The sequence below is a fragment of the Pipra filicauda genome, unplaced genomic scaffold (genome assembly GCF_003945595.2).
Source record: "Pipra filicauda isolate LSUMZ 115617 unplaced genomic scaffold, ASM394559v2 scaffold222_size1277272_pilon, whole genome shotgun sequence".
In the NCBI taxonomy this organism is placed as follows: domain Eukaryota; kingdom Metazoa; phylum Chordata; class Aves; order Passeriformes; family Pipridae; genus Pipra; species Pipra filicauda.
Window position 1 is genome coordinate 342,918 of NW_024104335.1, and position 17,242 is coordinate 360,159.

The 17,242-nt window shown below is 49.8% G+C and overlaps 1 protein-coding gene across 1 annotated transcript in view; it reads left to right on the forward strand.

The window, feature by feature from the left end:
• The window catches only part of LSP1 (lymphocyte specific protein 1), a 49,957-nt gene that overhangs the window by 3,148 nt on the left and 29,567 nt on the right, over positions 1–17,242 (forward strand). The window lies entirely within an intron of this gene.

Here is a 17,242-nt window from a genome sequence, read left to right on the forward strand (position 1 = left end):
TTAAAACTCAGAAGACTCTCTGCTGGCTTGAAGGCTGGCTGTTTTAAAACTCTTGGTGTGAAGTCTGGCTCTGAAGCTTGTGGGAATCCCTTGCCCTGGATTTTGTAGGGCGAACTTACTTCAGAGGGTTTAGAGTTTTTCCCAAAATCTGAAAACTGTTCTGCTTGCAGTAACTGAAGGGGCTGGTGGTGTGGCAGGAAGTGCTTAACCTTGGCATGCCCTGGGGATCCTGGGCCCCTCTGCTCTGACCCTCACTGACCCTGCTAATCCAGCCCGGCTGATGCTCTGCCTGCATCCCATCTTTGCATCCATCACCCCTGTGACCCATGTGACCCCCCAGCTGTGGGTTTGCACAGTGGCTGAGCTGGCTCCTTTCTGCATTGGTGCTTTCCCCAGAGCTGGGCTTGCTCCTAACTAGGCACTCACCCTGGCACTCACCCTGGCACTCAGCCTGGCTGCTGCTTCTGCCGGGATACTGACTGGCATCTGGCCAGACCACCTGGCCAGGAGGTGCTCCAAGACCTCACTGGTGCCGTGTTTTTGTAGGAACAGCTTTTTCTTTGAAAGGGGTGGGAGTCCTGACCCAAATAAAGTTGTTGCCCAGGCTCCAGAAGGCATTGGTGTGACCACCTGGCTCCTGGGACTGTAATCTGACTCTGACTGACTGCAGACCAGCAGTGGCCCTCAGGGGCTCAGAGGAAAGGCCGCAAGGATTTGATGCCCTCCCCTCGTCCTCTCGATGCAGCCCTCCTGCTACAGTCCAGCTATGCAAACCTGCCTGGGAGGGATGGTGCTCACCCCAGCTTGCACAGCAGCTTTGACCTCCTGTAGCCACAGTTTCTGTTCCCTTAATATGTCCAACAGACTCCTAATCAGGCTGAGCCTTTGGGCTGACTGACGAGGTGCTTTGGCATCCTTTGAAGCCAAATGCACAGGGAATGGATTCTCATAGGGTTGTTCTGTTCTGAAGTCCTTCATAAGGACAAACCTTGAGGATGTACATCAATGCAAGGAAGACATGGGTCTATATTTTTATGATAGGGACTCAGGGGCCTCTTTGCCCAGGTTTTGTTCTGGATCATGGTCATCTGGTATATGAGTAAAAAAATATGTCCTAGGAGGTGCTGCACATTCTGGGAAGGCAGCTGTCCTGCGTGGCATGACTTTGGTATGATCAGTACTAGAGGAGCATCTCCAGTGCCCAACCAAGGTCAGAGTGTCACCACGGTGAGTGCTTTGCGGCTGTCCTGATGGCCTACTGCCTCAGGGAAAAGAGGACAGGTTAACTCTACTGCAAGGCTGGACAGTTGAGATGTTTAGGAAGGGATGCCCTAACTGTAGAACTTGCCCACTATATTTTTACTACCCTAGAGAGTTTCCTATTGGACCTGTATGACATCTGCCAGGCCTTGGCAGCTGTCTTAGGTAACCCAAGGTATCATCAGTGGTGCTTGACACCTATGTTTAGGCACCTGAATTGCTCCCTAATTTCCCAGTATCATCTAGGAAGCAAAGGCCATAGCCCTGCTCTTCTGAGGTTTGGCCAGGTATCTCGCAGTCCTCAGCCTGTCTGCATGTTCCACAGAGGCTCAGTCACGAGTGGGTTAACCAGCCCTGCTTGGAGCCCATGTATGTTTTCCTTGCCAGTGTATCCATCCTAACACGCACCAGATGTGTGAGGCAGCCGTTGGACTGTCTTAATCCCAGGTTTCAGCACTCAGAGTTGTCTTTCTCACGGGCAGGTCTGCAGTGGCTTCCACTCCTGCAGCCCACATCATCTGCAGGAGAACTTGCAGCAAGGCAGGGCAAAATATTTTCTGTTATTTTCTTCTTTAAACAAGTCCCTCCTGGGATGGGCTGCTGCAGCAGAGCTGATGCTGACAGCTCCATCTTCAGTCATATGAGGGGAGTGTCAAATGCAGGAACTACTTGAGTTCACCCTGTCTCAGGGGAGCAATGCATCCACCACAGCCTGGTGCATCTGGTAACTGTCCAAGGGATACCCAAGTAAAGAGGAAGAAGCATGAGGAAACCCAGCTGGTTTTATTAATGAATGGATATGGCAGTCAGTGGGCTTCTATTAGCTTGATTGGTGACTTGCACCCAATGATCTGAAAACTTGGGGCCATCTGGGGGCAACTGATTGGAGACGTACAAGACTTGGTTTAGTTGAATCTCAGTTTATTTGGATTTCTCTTGCTATTGCACAGATGTGTAGGCCCAAATGCTTTTGCCAGTGTACATCAGCACCATCCCTCTTCCTGCCATAAAGCAGTGCCAGCTTGCATCAGCTGGAGGCCTTCAGTTCTTTCACTTACATGTTCATTTTGAAAACAGATTGTTAGGGATTAATTCTGCATTATCAAGGAGCCTCTCCCCCAGGAAGGCTCTAGGTATCTGTTGCTTGCTGCAGCTGAGCAGACAGTATGTGTAATGCCTTTTATCAAGTCCTTGCCAGATAGTTTGGAAAATATGATCTCTTCCACTGTGCTTGTGCATGCTTGTGCTTTTCTGCTGCAGAAGCAGTTTCCTTTCCAGTGCAAGCTTGCTTTGGAGCTATTAGCATTGACAAACCCTGAACTATTGACAGACCCCAAGCAATCACTGCTGCCAGCTGTTTGGGAGGGGCAAAGTTCTCCTCCAAAAAAATTGGTGACAATAATAATTTCCTCTTAAAATAAGTGCCTCCTTGCAGTTGTCACGTAGCTTCCCATAACATGAGCTGACAGCATTGTGCCCGAGCTGAGCTGTCTTGAAGGGCAGGCTAATGAGATAGACTATGCTCCCCTGCTCTGGTGAGACTTCTCCTTCCTTAGGGTGGCATTTGTCTCTTCTGCTGCATCTCCATGCCAGTTACCACCCTCCTGCACACAGCCTTAGCTGCCCTGTGTGCAGAAAGGCTCATCTCAGCTTTTTGTTGGCCCCACTTGATGGAGCCACGAGTCTTCAAGCTTTTTGGATACATGATGATACTTTTGCGGGCCCTTTCAAAACAGCTCCTGTCTTCTGCCCAGCTTAGCGAGGGAGGCATGGATGGATATTGGCAAGGTGATATTAGATGCCTTTCCCCAGCACAAGGAGGGACTTAAAGTGAGGGTGTAGCTTGGAAGCAGGAATTGTCAAACAGTGCTTGGGAGTTCCTTCCTATCCATTTAGTCTACTCGGACTCCAACTAAAGTAACCAGCCCAGCAGTGTAAAGCAAATTGCTAAAACTGCTTGTATTGCACAACATCAGGGCCTCAAACCAGCTGTAGATGAGCTAATAAGTTTATATTGGGCAGAAGCTGTATTTTGCTTCTTGAAAGCTGTGTGGTCAGCTGAGCAGCATGGCTTGACAGGGCTGCACTCGTGCAGTGGTACTGTCCTACAAGCCTATCAACAAAATGTGGTGCTTGGCTTTGGGTGATGCTTAAACATGTCACAGAGATGCCACTTGGTGAAGGAAGGTGGTGCCTCTGTTATAGGTTATGCCCCTCTCAAACCCAACGTGGGAGATGTCTGAAGGTGTCTTCAGCTGCCCAGTTCCCATCTAATCCAGCTAGTCAAATCAAAGACCACTCCATTTATTTTGAATAGACATTCAAAATTCAAATTCATTCAGCAGTTTTCCAAACCTTGGTGAGCAGAGACCAGTGACAATGCAATGTGATGCTTATAAGAAGGCCTTTTTAGGCATTTCCTACAGTGTCTGCTGGGGAAAGACAACCACTTGGCAGCAGTTGCCTATAGCTTATCCATCCTGGCTGGAGTCCTTTGTCCTGCTTCTTGGCCCTGCAGTGGAGAAGCATCCTAAAGAGATGGAGTCTGTCTCCTCAGGGCCAATAGTTCTCCTCTTGTCCTGTAATGACCCTCCTACATAGGATGGGAGTGTCTTATCTGCAGTCATTGTTTTGTCTTCCTGTCTCTTTCCCAATGGCTTTGTTGATTTAACCTAATATATAGATATGGGGCACAGTATCAGTAATGACTCTGGCTTAACATGCTGGACCAGCTGCACTCCTCCAGGGCTTGGCTGAGTCACTTGGCCTTGGCTTCGGTCTGGAAAACTGGGATGGTGGCTCACTGCAGTGGCTCAGGTAATATCTCACTATTTGCATAGCACTTAGCACAACAGGGGCTCAGATATCCTTTAACTATGCTGGGCTACCCAGTTAATGCTTCTCTCCTTCTCCTGTTTTTAAAATCCATCCTTTGTACTGGTTTGTATGACCCCTGGAACAAAAGCCTCTTCTCTTACAATGCTTGTAAGCTTGTATCTTCCCCTCTCACTGATAAATAAAGCAAACTCTTGGGATTTTAGGTTTATGGATATACCCATTAAGTTCCCCAGAGAGAGTCCCTTTTCCATACTGTGTAAGGCTGAGAGGTAGCAGTGGGGTAGAGGAAGAAGGATGTTCCTTCTAGATCCAGCTTCTGATTCCCTCTCATTTCTGCCTCTTTGGATGTCTTTGGAAGAAAGTCATCGTTGATCCCATGCCAAATATTTCAGACTTAGTATGACACAGTGTTTGTTGGCTCTTTTGACCCAGCCCACAATTATACATGTTCTTCATGGTGCTCCTCTGAGTGCGTGGGCCTGGCAAAAGCTCTGAGCCAAGACAGCTCCTGCCTACGGCCCCCCCTCCCTGAACACCCATGGGTCATGTGCTGGCTTGGGAATATCCTCTCCTGACTTGTGGCCAGGGCAGAGGAGGGCTTGCTAGGGAGCATCATTGGGACTGCACTCCTTCCCCTGCACCCTGAGCTAATTGCACAGGCGAGGTGCCCTGCCCTCTTGGCAGCACACTTCTGGAGCTTGTAATGAGCTGTTCTGGTGTGAAGGAGACAACGTGCTGCTTTTGGCTGCTAGATGTGCTCTTTCCTTGGGATTATCTCTGACTGCCTGTTTTGGTCTCTGGCTGCCCAAAAGTGAGTGCTGGCAGAGTAAGCTGGACTGAGTTAAGTGAGAATTTGGAGTGAAGGTAAGGTGGGCAAACCCTATCCATCAGGTTAATGTGTAAACCACACCATCTATGCACCTGATGTACCAAATGGTGTGCCCCTTTCCCTGCTTTCAAGAGCAGGGGCTCCTGAAGGGCTGGGCAAATGCTGATGTCTGCTGGGCTGGTTCAAAGTGGGGGTTCCATGTGCATGGTGAAGAGAGGCCGGTGAGATGTTAGGAGAGGGAGACAGGTTTGTGATGGCAGAGGGAAAGATGCCTCACTTAAAAGACAAAGTGGACACTCCCCCATCTACTCCATTGTCCTAGCGGGGCTGCTGGTGGAAGCACAGGGTCTCCAGCTGAGACAGGGCTCTCAGTCCTTGCTGAAGATGTGAGGCTGTTCCTGCAAGAACATCTTCTCAGGGTGAGATCCCCACTGACATGCAGGCATGGGCCTCTGGAAACCATGCTGGCAGATGAAGGCAATCGTAAGAGACTGGCCCTCACAGTGACTGTACCTGGGGCTTATGCTGACAGTGCATCCTAGCAATATTGGAAAGAATTGCTTGGGCTGCATTTCCTAGAGGACTAGAGTATTTTTGTTTCTTTTTTTTTTTCTTTTTTAGACCATGTGTGAGCCTTCAACTGATTTTGCAACTAGTCCTACATAGCAGAATGATTGTGTAATTACCGGGAACTGGTGCGGCCCTATCTCTCTCTGGGACTCCTGCTCTCTTTCCCACAGTGATGGAGACAGACTCATTCTCTCTCTTAGCATCTCACCTTCTCTGCTTCCCCTGCTGCTGGGAAGAGCTTTGGGAAGTGCCATGCAATGTGTTCCTGGGTGCTCCAGCCATCCCAGGTCCTGCAGTGGTGTGCATTTTTGCTGCAGAGATTTATGGTGGTTCTCCTAGCTCAAATTGTGCCAAAAAATAACAGATGAATCAATTCTTTGTTTTTCTTCCTGTGTCCACTGTACTCCTACTCGCTTCCTGCTGGGACCAGGAGGTTTGTTTCTGTGAAAGGATATGAGCAGCTGTGGGACTGATGCTGACCTTACTGTTCTTGGATACATGGTGTGACTCAGACTGATGCACGTGGCCTCAGCAGCGAGAGAGAGGAGAGGGGACTGAAGGCACATCTGTACTGCAAGATGATGGTGTGGGATTTCTCCTGCACTGCTCTTTCTCTTTCACAGCCTTTGTGCCTTCAAATAATAGTTTTAAATGGTCCCTGCCCCATGGAGATGGAGACAGTGACTCTGTTCATGTGTAACTTGGTGTACAGTTCCTTCCCTTCTTGCAAGCTGTGGGTCCTGCTCTGCTCTCCATTCCCTGTTGTACTGCAGGACCCTGCTGGAGGAAGGATGAGTTCTCTTGTTGTACCTTGTATCCTTCTCAAAGATGAAAGCCAGGGAGAAGGGCAGGAAGCCTTTCCCAGAGGTCGAGAGCCCAGACATCTTGCAAGATTTTTCTAGGTGGAGTTCAGTACCAGGAATGTCTCTCCCTGGGAGCAACACAGAGCTCAGCCTGTTGCAATTAAGGGACCTCTTTTCTAACTGCTTCACTTCTGGTGTTTCCAAATTATCTTAACATCTTAGACCAGTAAGAGCTAATGTCATGACCTCTCTCTGGTCCTGGATTTCATCATCCAAGCATGGGTTTTGTCAGCCCTATTCATTGAAAGCCCTATCTCTGAGAGGCAGTCAGGCCTGGAATTGGGGTGGAAGTCTGCCGAGTGCTTGCAAGACAAAGAGCTCATGCTGGCATCCTCAAGGAGACAAACCCAGGTGTGGAGCCAAGGCTCTCTTGCTGGGCGAATCAACAGCTTTTCCCTCTGCCCATTTACATGGAGGATTTTGCCTCTGGTAGGTAGCGGTGTGCCCTTGCCTCTTTCCCTCTCCACACCTAGCAGGCTCCTGCCTTCTCCTGGTGACAGTGGCTGCATTCCTCCTTGCCCCTCCTCACCTCCCGGAGGATCACCTGGCATCTCTGCCTGAAGTAAGTGCCTGCTGTGATTTCATTCAGCCCCTCATTGTTGCTAGCCCATGGCTGCTAACTACGTCTCTGCCTGCCAGGGCTCCTTCAAGTTGCATCCTTGTCTGGCTTGGACCATGGAAGTCACTGGCAGGTTTGGGCTGATTCTCTCCAAAAAGAAAACCCTGTAGGTGCACACTTCATTTCCACTCTGTGGCCAATTGTGGTGAAGTCAACATGCTTAAACCTAATTACTTCTGCAAGCACTTGCACGGCTGGGACAAGCTCTTTTTCGGCAACAGAGAGCTTTTGTGGTGTATCTCTTGCATCTTCTCACCAAATTTAGAAAGAAAAATATGTAGTGTGATATTGTCTGAGCAGCCCACAGAGTAAGGGCAGCATCAATGTCTGTGCTTTGTTGTTTTTGTTGTTCATAATCACCTAGGTGATGCTTAGGAAATACCTGCAGAAAAAAATAAGCTGTTTTAAAATGAAAAGACAGTGGAAAGAGGGCAGGCACTTCCTTATTTTTAATTGAGACTTCTGGGTGTATTTCATGGGCAACTTCCCCATTTCAGCTTATCAGGTGTCAAAAAACACTTCTGAAGAAGTGATTGAAAGGAAATGTGTAAATGAGATGAGAGGGACTGAAAGAAGAAAGAGGGTAAGGGTCTAAGCAGGGTGATTCCACATAACTGCTTCTATATTGGAGACATCCAGATGAATATTCCCGCGTACCTTGGGGAACATGGGCAGGCCGTGCCAGGAGCACCACAATGTGCAACTATAAGGCAGGGCTGGAATTTGCTAGGTACAAGTCCAGGCACCTGTTGGTTTGGCATGGCAAAAGATGTTTTCCCCTCAGAAAAAGCACATGTGGATGCAGGGTAAGGAAGAAGACTTCCCCCCCAAACCCTGCCCCGATAGTACTCCCATGATGAACATGAATCTGAATGCATGGCAGATGGGCATTTTGTTTTAGCAGGTGGCAATGTTAGTCTTTCATCAAACACTCACACACTTCTTTAATCTCCTGAAATATCAGTGTTTCATGGAGGCAAGCCAGATTTAGCCAGATTTTTTTTTCCCTTGCCCTATTTGATGGCTGGGAAAACAGGCATGGGAGAGTTGGTCACCTGGGCAGGTGAAGTCTAAGAGCAGAAGCAGGATGTATGCTGCTTGCCTCTCTGAGGATTCCCCCAAAGTACAAATGCTATCTCCATCACAGGAGAACATTTTTCTCTGGTATGGCATTTCCCAGCACAAGGCCCCTTTCATATTAATCTGACTCTTGGTTCACCTTCGGGTGTGTGGGGACTGTTTGGAGGTGAAACCTTCATGCAAGACTTCTGCTGTGAATGGACTAGGAGTAATTTACAGCCCGCCTAGTGCAAGTTGCCAACCTGGATTTCTGTTCCCTAGTTGCTTTGTGTAATCAGGAAAACAGTGGTAAAGGTGGAGGGGGGGGGGAATAAAAAAAGAAAGATGGGGGCGGGGGGGATTGAATAGGATAAGGAGGGAGAGAAGAGAGTTAAAGCGAGAAAAGAATCCCTCTCGCAGGGGAGCGGGGAGCGCCGGGCTTTGTGCTGCGGGGCCCGCCGGCGGCTGCGCTCGCAGAGATTCTCCCGTGACACTTCCACGAGGCAGAGGGGGAGGAGGAGGAGGAGGTAGAGGTGGAGGAGACAAGCCGGGGGTGTGGAGCAGGGGGGGCTAGCAGAAACAAAAGGAAACCAGCTGCAGAACTTCCTGAAGGCGGAGAGGGGGCCGCGGGAGCGCGCAGTGCCGGGCGGCTGCCTGCGGCGCTGGGGAGGGGGCGGCAGCGGGACCCTGCCCGCCGCGCCTGTGGCCACCATGACCAGCGCGATCCTGAGGAGAAACTCCAGCAAGCAGGGCCTGCAGAACCTCATCAGGTGAGCACCCACCTGCCCGCGGGGGACCCGCTCCAGGCTCCGGCTGGCGCTGCCCGCGCCGAGGGGCGCGGGTGGGGGGGCGCCGGGTGGGGAAAGGGGGAGTGTGTGTCGCAACGACCATCTTCGTGTCCCTTTAAATCGTGTGAATTTCGTCCTCATCCTGATTTTCCAGCAGACTCAATGCATTGGAAGGGAGGATAATAGATACCCCCCCCCGCCCCTCCTCCCCAAAAGCTGTATGAGAAAAGCAGATTTGAACTTACTGATGGTTTTTCCAGGAGCTCCCAACTGAAATAACTGAGCACAACTGTACTGTGACACTCACCTGAGCGGCTGGTTTCGCCCCATCCGCTCTCCGTGCAAGGGATGTCTCAGTACGTGTCTTTTTTGTGTCCCCTGAGCGCTGAATGGTCCTGCCTAGAAAAAGGATTTTTCTTTTTTTTTTCCCTGTAGGAACTGTACGTTGTGCACGCTGTGATGTGCGTTTTCAATTCAGAGATCAGTGAAGGGCCGGATCCTCCCACGGCTGCAAGCTGACACTGTTCTTTTTTGATTTAATTGATCACAATAGTGCTTTGAACCTTTCTCTTAGAGTCTAATTGCCAGGGCAGGGAGGTGGATGGCTCAGTTGGGTTTATTCCCATTTGTCAGCCGGGGCTGAGCTGGGGAGGATGGCTACATTGTCTGCTGGCTCTGGGATTCCCTACCATGCGGTCAATCTGCTCTTCCCTGCGGGCTGGAAATGCTGCTTTCCTCTGTGGGTCTGGACAATGGTGGTGTGCCATGCTGATGGCTCTGACTGGACAGAAGAGAGGCACTTCTCACTTCTTTATATTAACTGAGCAGCTGGATGGGTGAGAGGTGGAATTAGGGAGTGCTGGACTCACATTCTGCATCTTGGGTACCTCTTGGCTCCCTTGTCCTCACTGTGCCTGCTGGTCTCCAGCATAGAGGTGGAGGATGTCAAAGTGGGGTTTATTTTGACAGGCGTTTTCCGGTCAGTTTGGGATCTCCTTGACTAGTATTGCAGCCTCTAAACCTCACCTCTCAAATGAGTTTCCCACCTTGGAAGGGAAACAGGCTCCTACAGCCATCCAGTCCCTGCCACCTTCTCCCGTTCTAGACCCAGGGCAGTCGGCAGAAAAGCTCCCACTGGTTCCACAGGCCCCTGGGTGGAAAGCGGGCAGGAGGAGCTGACTCCTCTCTATTCATCTCCTGTTTGTCCTGTTGGACTCTTTCCCTGGTCTCAGCCCGGAGGGACTGGGATCTCAGTTACACATCCCTGTTTCAGAAAAGGGCTTGGTCAGGGGCTCCTGAGGGGTAGGGAAATCTCTTTGTGGGTGTGCAGAAGGCAGAGATGGGCTCAGATTTGGGGCCAGCTGGTATTGAGGAGGGCCAGGCAAATGAACTGCTCACAGCTGAGTGTCAATTTATTTTGCAGGGTGGCAGATGGGGGAGAGCAGGGGGAAGCATGTGTGCCTCATGCAAAGAAAAGGGGCGTCCAAAGAACTGTCCTCAACACAGCCCAAGTCAGAGGTGTTTTCCTGTCCTTAATGATGTTTCCAAGTTCATCCTGCTGTGCATAAGGGACTTTTCGTGTCCCAGAGACTCAGAGGGGCTTTTACAAGGTGACATTTGTGCTGAGCGGGGTTTATTACACTTAATCTGGCTGAGGTTTGGCTTTGTGGCTGTGTTTTCCAGTCCTGCTTACAGACAAGGAAGGGAGTGGGGTGTGGGTGTGAGGAATTTCCATGGTTTACACGCAGATAGCCTCGTTCATGTTCACAGGATTCAACAGCAGGTCTGCCCAACAGAATGGGCAGGTCTGCTCCATACACAGTATAGTTTGTTTTGCAGTTATATTTTCTCCCGCAGCAGTTTCCCTGCTAAGAACGACTGTGGGGCTGGCTCTGCAAGCCCACCACCTTGGCTGCAGGAACAAGCTGCTTCAGTCAGTGAATGGCTTGAGGCATCTGGCTTGAAGATATATTGCTGTCAAGATTGCTGTGCTCTGCTTTTGTCTGTCCCAAGGTGGTTGCAGGCAGAGCGGTTACAGTGCGTAGGTCCTGGGCTCATCTGATGTGTCCAAGACCTGGAGCACAAGAGTGAAAAGGGCTGCTCAGAGCCATATTTGCAAGCACTTGGGATTTCGATGTGGTGTCAAGCTTTACCTGACTGCTCCTGCTGCAGGTCGTCAGCGGGGATAACCAGGGAATTACCTTCTCTGAGCATGGCTCAGCTAAGGGAGCTATTTGTCAGCTGTCCAACAGCTGCGTTCAGAGTTCCTGAGCTGAAACCAGTGTAAAAGTCTTGTGGATTTTGGGTTGAAGAGCTGAGTTCCAATGCTTTAAGCATCCTGCCTTATGCTTGATACAAACCCTCAGCATTTCAGACAAAGGGGACCATGCCCATGTGCTGAGCATCACCCAAGCACTGGTCCCAGGAGCCTGATTTGCATGAAAAGGCTTTTCCACTGACTGCTGACAGGTTTAGTGCATGCCGTGCTTCGGAGTGGTTTGATGTGCTTTGGAGCACCGGACCATGTTGGAGACACCTTCAGGCTGAAGTGCTGAGCTAGCACTCTGGAAAACGTCCTTCCCCTCTGCCCAGCCTGGAGGTGGATTGGAAAAATTAGCCTTCCTTCTTCCTCACTGAAGAAGGTGCTCTGCAGAAGGTGCAGGCAGGAACGTGCCATTTACATCTGAAAAGTTGGAGACTGAAAAGAGCCCAGGGTTATGCCTTGCAACTGCAGAGCAGGAGTGGCTGAATAATTACCTGGGAAAGGCATGAGAAGAATGGACAATTGCAGGGCTATCTACCTCCACTCCCCTTATCCGGCATAGTTTCTCTATCAGGGTATCACTTGGGAAAGATTTCTCCTTTTGTAGCATGATGATCCCTTGCACACCCACAAGACTCCAAACATGAGCTGCTTTATCTTGTTATCGAGGTCTCTTTTCTCCTTATCCATTTAATGAATTCCTATAAATAAGATAGGGATCCAGTGCCTCTTATGTCGATTCATTCAGTTCATTATCTGCTCCTGCTGGAATTTTATTCTCCCCCTGTTTATCGAGCCTCAAGTGTTTCACAAAAGAATATGGCTGTTTAATTAACCTACAAATCAGCCTCTCTGTAAATCAGCTGTGCCGCTCCTTGAAACCAGATTATTGGGCCTCTTGGTTGACGCTGCTCCCACTAAGTGCTGCGGTGCCTTGCTGCAGTTGTGTCCCCATAACTGGGCTGTCGATGCCTGGCTGGAGTGTGCAGCTGTGGGGTGAAGTGTGCATGCAGATGGATGTGAGTTAGAAGGAGTACTGCTCCTGTCTCGGCTGGTTTGTTTTTTATGCAGCATGTGGGTGAACCTTGGGTACCATTCGGAAGTGAGCTGTGATTTGTTCTTGGGGGGAAAAAGGACAGTTTTCTTGCACACTGCTTGTATGCTTCCTAGGACAATGGGGACTTGGTCCAGAACAGGGGCTCCAGAGCATGGCTGCTGCACAGGCAACAAATAAATGAGTGTCTCTAATTATAAGTCAGAAAATTGAATCACATGATAGAGCTAATTATTTACTCTATAGGATGGGACTTTTGCTTTATCTTCTGTGAAGCCATTAACATGGGAAGCCAAACTGTGAGATCTGAAATGAATCTTGCATGCCTTTGCATTTTGGCCTGCCATACATGATGAGATGTTTTCCACCTCCAGCTGATGCCAACACTCATGTCCTGGCACCCATGAGGCAGCTGCATGGCTCCTTCTTTCTCCCTGCAACTCGGTACTGCGTTGTCCAACAATGCTCTTGGCAATGCTTAGAGTTCCTCAGCATTAGGGGTAGCTTTAAAATTTTCTGAACTCCTTGAATTTTGGTGTATGTCATGAGTGTAATATTTAGTTTGATCAGGATATGGGGGCTCTCCCCAGCTCTGTGGGGTACCTTCCTTTCTGTCTGCATGTGATGTTTCCTGAAGCTTGCCAGGATGTTTCTCAGCAGGGAAGATGCTACTCCAGTATTTCTGTCTTGACCTCCTGAATGCTGAGCTGGGAACAAGGAGCTGGAAGCACTTGGGAGGGCTGGATAGTGCTTTGACGGGGAAGAACATTTTTTTTTTTGGGGGTGGTTGACATGGTCTGGGCACTGTTGGTTGTTTGGGAGATAACTACTCTGGGGGCTATTGCAGCATTGCTTTAGTCCACCTCTCTGGCTTGTGGATAGGTATGGGTAACGAGGAATTCTTGCTCTGAAGAAGTGAGGCAGCTCTTTAGGGGAGATGGGAAAAATGAACGTGCAGGAACGAGCCCGTAGCAGAGCTGTTGCATGGGGAGAGGAGGGAGGGATGCTGGTGTAGGACAGGGGACACAGGACCTTCATCAATGGGATTCATACTTTGCAATACTGCCTCAAATGTTGCATGAGGAGCCTATGGTCCCTGCAGGGCTTGCCCACCACAGTGCTCCCTTTCCCAAATCCTCCCTATTTTGACGTTTTTATTAGTCGCCTTTATTTTATCCTTCTGTGTCCCATCACCTCGGCCAGGGCAGAACTAGTGAGCACCTTCGCAAACCCTGTGAGTGGGGAGCAGGTGGGAAGGGAGACATGACCAGATGCTGCTGGCAGGGAGGAGCAACCAGGAGAGCTCTTTGGCTACACTGATCGCCCAGTGTTGCTGGGGCATGCCTGGGGGATTTCCACATCCTGGTGAGGCTTCACTGGTGCCAGCTGCTTGCAGAGCAATGCCACCACATTTTGTAAGTCGGGAGGGACCTGGTGATTTGCAACCCAGCTGAGCCGTGGGGCAGGGTGAGGGTAAGGGGCTAAGCCAGTGTGTGGTGGGTAGCCCCTCCCTGGGTGCCTCATGGGATGCCCACGCTCTGCTTTCACTCTGCAGACAGCAGCTCATCATTCTCTCTCCAATTGCTGCAGCTCATCTGTCCCCTCTGAGTATCCTGTGGATCCATTCCCATATTTTCCCAGCCCTGGGGCTTGTTTTTTTCAGAACTCCACCTACCATTGACCTTTCCCAGAAACCAGCTGATGGGGTTTGTTTGCTTTTAGCCTGGCTTGACTTCGATTTTTTACCTGCTCTTAAGCAATTGGATATTTAGGGCCTGAACTTTGAGCCCATGGAAATTTTGGGGAGCTGTAGTGAGCCTCTGAGCCCCTCAGGGTTGCAAACACAGGTTATCCGCATCCTCTGATGGAGTGGAGAAGGAACACCACATGTATCTGAGCATGGTTCAGCTAGAAAGGGCACTGGATGGAGAAGCTGAGGTCTGAGGCTTTGGAGCTGGGATGGTGTGTAAATGGTGTGTAAGAACTAATTCTCAGCTTCCAGATTGTTTTTTTTTCTCTTTTTTTCCCCTTCTCCTACCATTTCTAACTCTGTTGATGGAGCACCAAACAGTCATCAAACATCAGCAACATGGTCCTTCAGCTCTATTGTGGGCAGAGGGCAGCTGGGGCTGCTGCATGCCTCTGTCCCATGGCAAGAGGCTGGGGTGCAAAGACCCTTTTTCCTCATGAAAACTTGCTGCCTTAGCACAGTGGGGGCCGAGGGCTTGCTGCTGACTCGGGTTCGTGTTGCAGCACAACTCCTCAGCAGTGGCCATAAACGAAGCCTCAACTCTCCCAGGGAGCGGAGCAGCGTGTTCTCACGGCCTCCCTTGCTGCCTCCTGCCAGTGCTCAGACTGAAAACTCCCTCCTGCTGTTGGGGAGACTGTTGTCCCAGGGGCTGCAAAATGAGTGACTCGTAGCCAAGCCAGCGGTGCTATAAAAAGCACCAAGCTGATATGAATCTTACTCTTAATTCTGGCTTGAAGCAGTGGTAAAGCTATTGCTCACCTTCCTAGGCTCAGGCTTGTTTTCCAGCACGAGTGTATCAAGGATGCTGGCTGACTGTAGCTAAGGCACAGAGACTGTGGAGGCTTGTTTCCCTCTGAGAGAGGAAAAAAATAAAGCTGGGTAAGGTAGTCTGTACCTCTTTGACAAATCTATTTTCTTCTCCAGCATGCTTCTCCCTTGCAAAAACAGAGCCCAGACTTCCTGCTCTTTAGAAAAAAAAATCCAATTTTTTGAACCTTAGGGCTGAGATGGAGAGACCGTGAGAAAGAGCCATAGTTTGAGGTTGTACACAGCACCAATTTCTCACACCTACAGAATACAGTGGAGTGCTGGGAGGGCTCAGACTCCAGCCCTTTCCTCCCCCTTGCCAAATTCCTGACCGGTGATGTTAATACATTACTGCACCAGCCTATCTCTGCGCTAAGGACCCACAGTCCTGGGAGTGCAATTCATCATCCTGTAAGGGATTCATTTGGATTCTGTCTGCCATCATTAAAACCAATAATAATAAAAAGAAACAGTTGTTCCCATTGGTTGCCTTGTGCCTCTGTGTGTGGCTGTGCGTCACCTATGCTGTCTGGAAGCATGGAACATCCCCTGTACCTTTTTGGAGCCAGTGTCCTGTGAGTGGCAGGAGGGGACAGATGAAGCTTGTGATGAAGGACCAGCCCTGCCTGCGTCCCTCCCTCAGGGTCTGCTCCTGCCATTTGCCACCAGCTTTCTCAAATGTGTCTTGTTTTGCTTGTGGAAGCAGTAAATTACCATCAGAGTCTTTCCCTGCCCGACATGCCACAGTGACAGGTCAGTCTTTGCAGAGAATTTAATGAAGGCAGAGTTTTATACCTGGTGTGTGTGGATGCATGGCTGCACCTCTGCACATCCTTCTCTGGGCAGAAATGGGATGTGGTTTTTTGGAGAAAATCCAAGATCCATTTTAAAAAAAATAAGAGTTGCTTTTATTTTTAAAAGAGAGATAGCTCTCTGCCGTGCTGAATGTGGTTTTTCTTCCATTTCTGCTTGATAAAAGTTTGGACCGTATCATATTCTGTTCAGATGCCTTGGTGTGTCCTTATTGCTCCCAGGGTGCTGCATTTCCACACCCCCAGCTCCAGTGGATGGTGGGGATGGGCTCTGCGGTCGCCCCTGGGTGTGAAGCAGCTTTATCCTGCTGTTCACATCTTGAAGGTGACCCGTGATTTATAAGCGAAATGGGGAGACGTGGCTGAGACTGTGCAGCTACGTGTGGGGTGGGGAAGCTTGGTATGAGAAAAAGGCTAAGGGTGAAGCATATAGATGCATTTTTTCCTCTCCCCCCTGCCCCCCTTCTTATCCAAACTCTGTAGCCTGGACTCTGAATGGAGCAATGCAGCTGAGGAATTACATGAATGTATGGGAGGGAGAGGCTTGTGCAGTATCTGTGGCTGCCTTTGACTGACACGCTGCTGTTTCAGAGCTGGGATAACCCTCCTGAGGCTAGGCTGAAATAAACTCCAGGCTGTGACATAATACTTTTTGATTTTATTTCTTTTCCCAGTCTCCCTGTATCATACCGCTATCCACACCCCTTTCCTTATTCAGTGGGATGATGACCCAGCTGTAGTCTTTCCTATCCAGTCACATTACTCCTAAGTATTGGAAACCCATCCTTGAGGAAGTGTGACTCTTGGTTGTTGTCTGATATGGTGATGGCTGTACCACAGATGCTTTATCAGCCCAAGTTCCCTGGTGTCACGGAGCCCAGTCTTGGTTGCTGGCGTTCAGCAGCAGCCTATTAGCATAGAGTTAATCTGGGGGTCAAGATGCCAGCTGGACTTCTGCTCCATTCCTTATGTCTTCCTGGTGGCCTTGGACAAGACATAGGGACAGGCTTAGGGACAGGATTCTGAAGGTGTCATGATAGGTGGAGGTAAACCTGGGTTTCAGAGAGGTCTTCAGAAAGGGCTGAGCGGCTGAACTCTGATGCCCAAAACTGGTGCCTGTGGTGTGAGGCATCGCCTGGGACACTGCTTTGAGCCATGGCAAGTGTCCTCAGCCATGACTTCTGTTGTGGCGTGACACCAGTGGTCCTGAGTGGCATGAACAGAGGCATTATCTGGGTATTCCAGCATACTTGACTGTCACACAGATCCATTATATGCCATTTATAAGAGATTAATAAGTGATTAATTTGTTGGCAGAAGGTCAAGTAGGTGAGGAAGGCGTTTGATTGTAGCCTTCTGAGGGTGTCCTCCTCCATTTCATGTGGCAGGGTGAGTTGCATGTCTCCGTACCCCTGCCAGTTGTCAGGGCCCTTTAGAAATGTGTGATAAATGCAATATTAAATAAAGCCTGGCAGCTCTACTCGGCAGTAGGATGAACTTGTTGACAGTCCTAATCCATATTCTGCACTGATATTGTATCTGGCACTGTGACAAGGCAACGCAGGCTGTGGTGGATTACATGGAAGGGGAAGGTCCCATGCATCAGTTTCTGGCATCTTTCTTTCCCCTACTCTCAACAGAGCAGCCAACGGGATGGCTGCTGGGGGAAGTAGGGCTGTTCTTCCCAGTTCATCTCTAATTCATGCAGCCCCATCACTTGCAGGTGATTC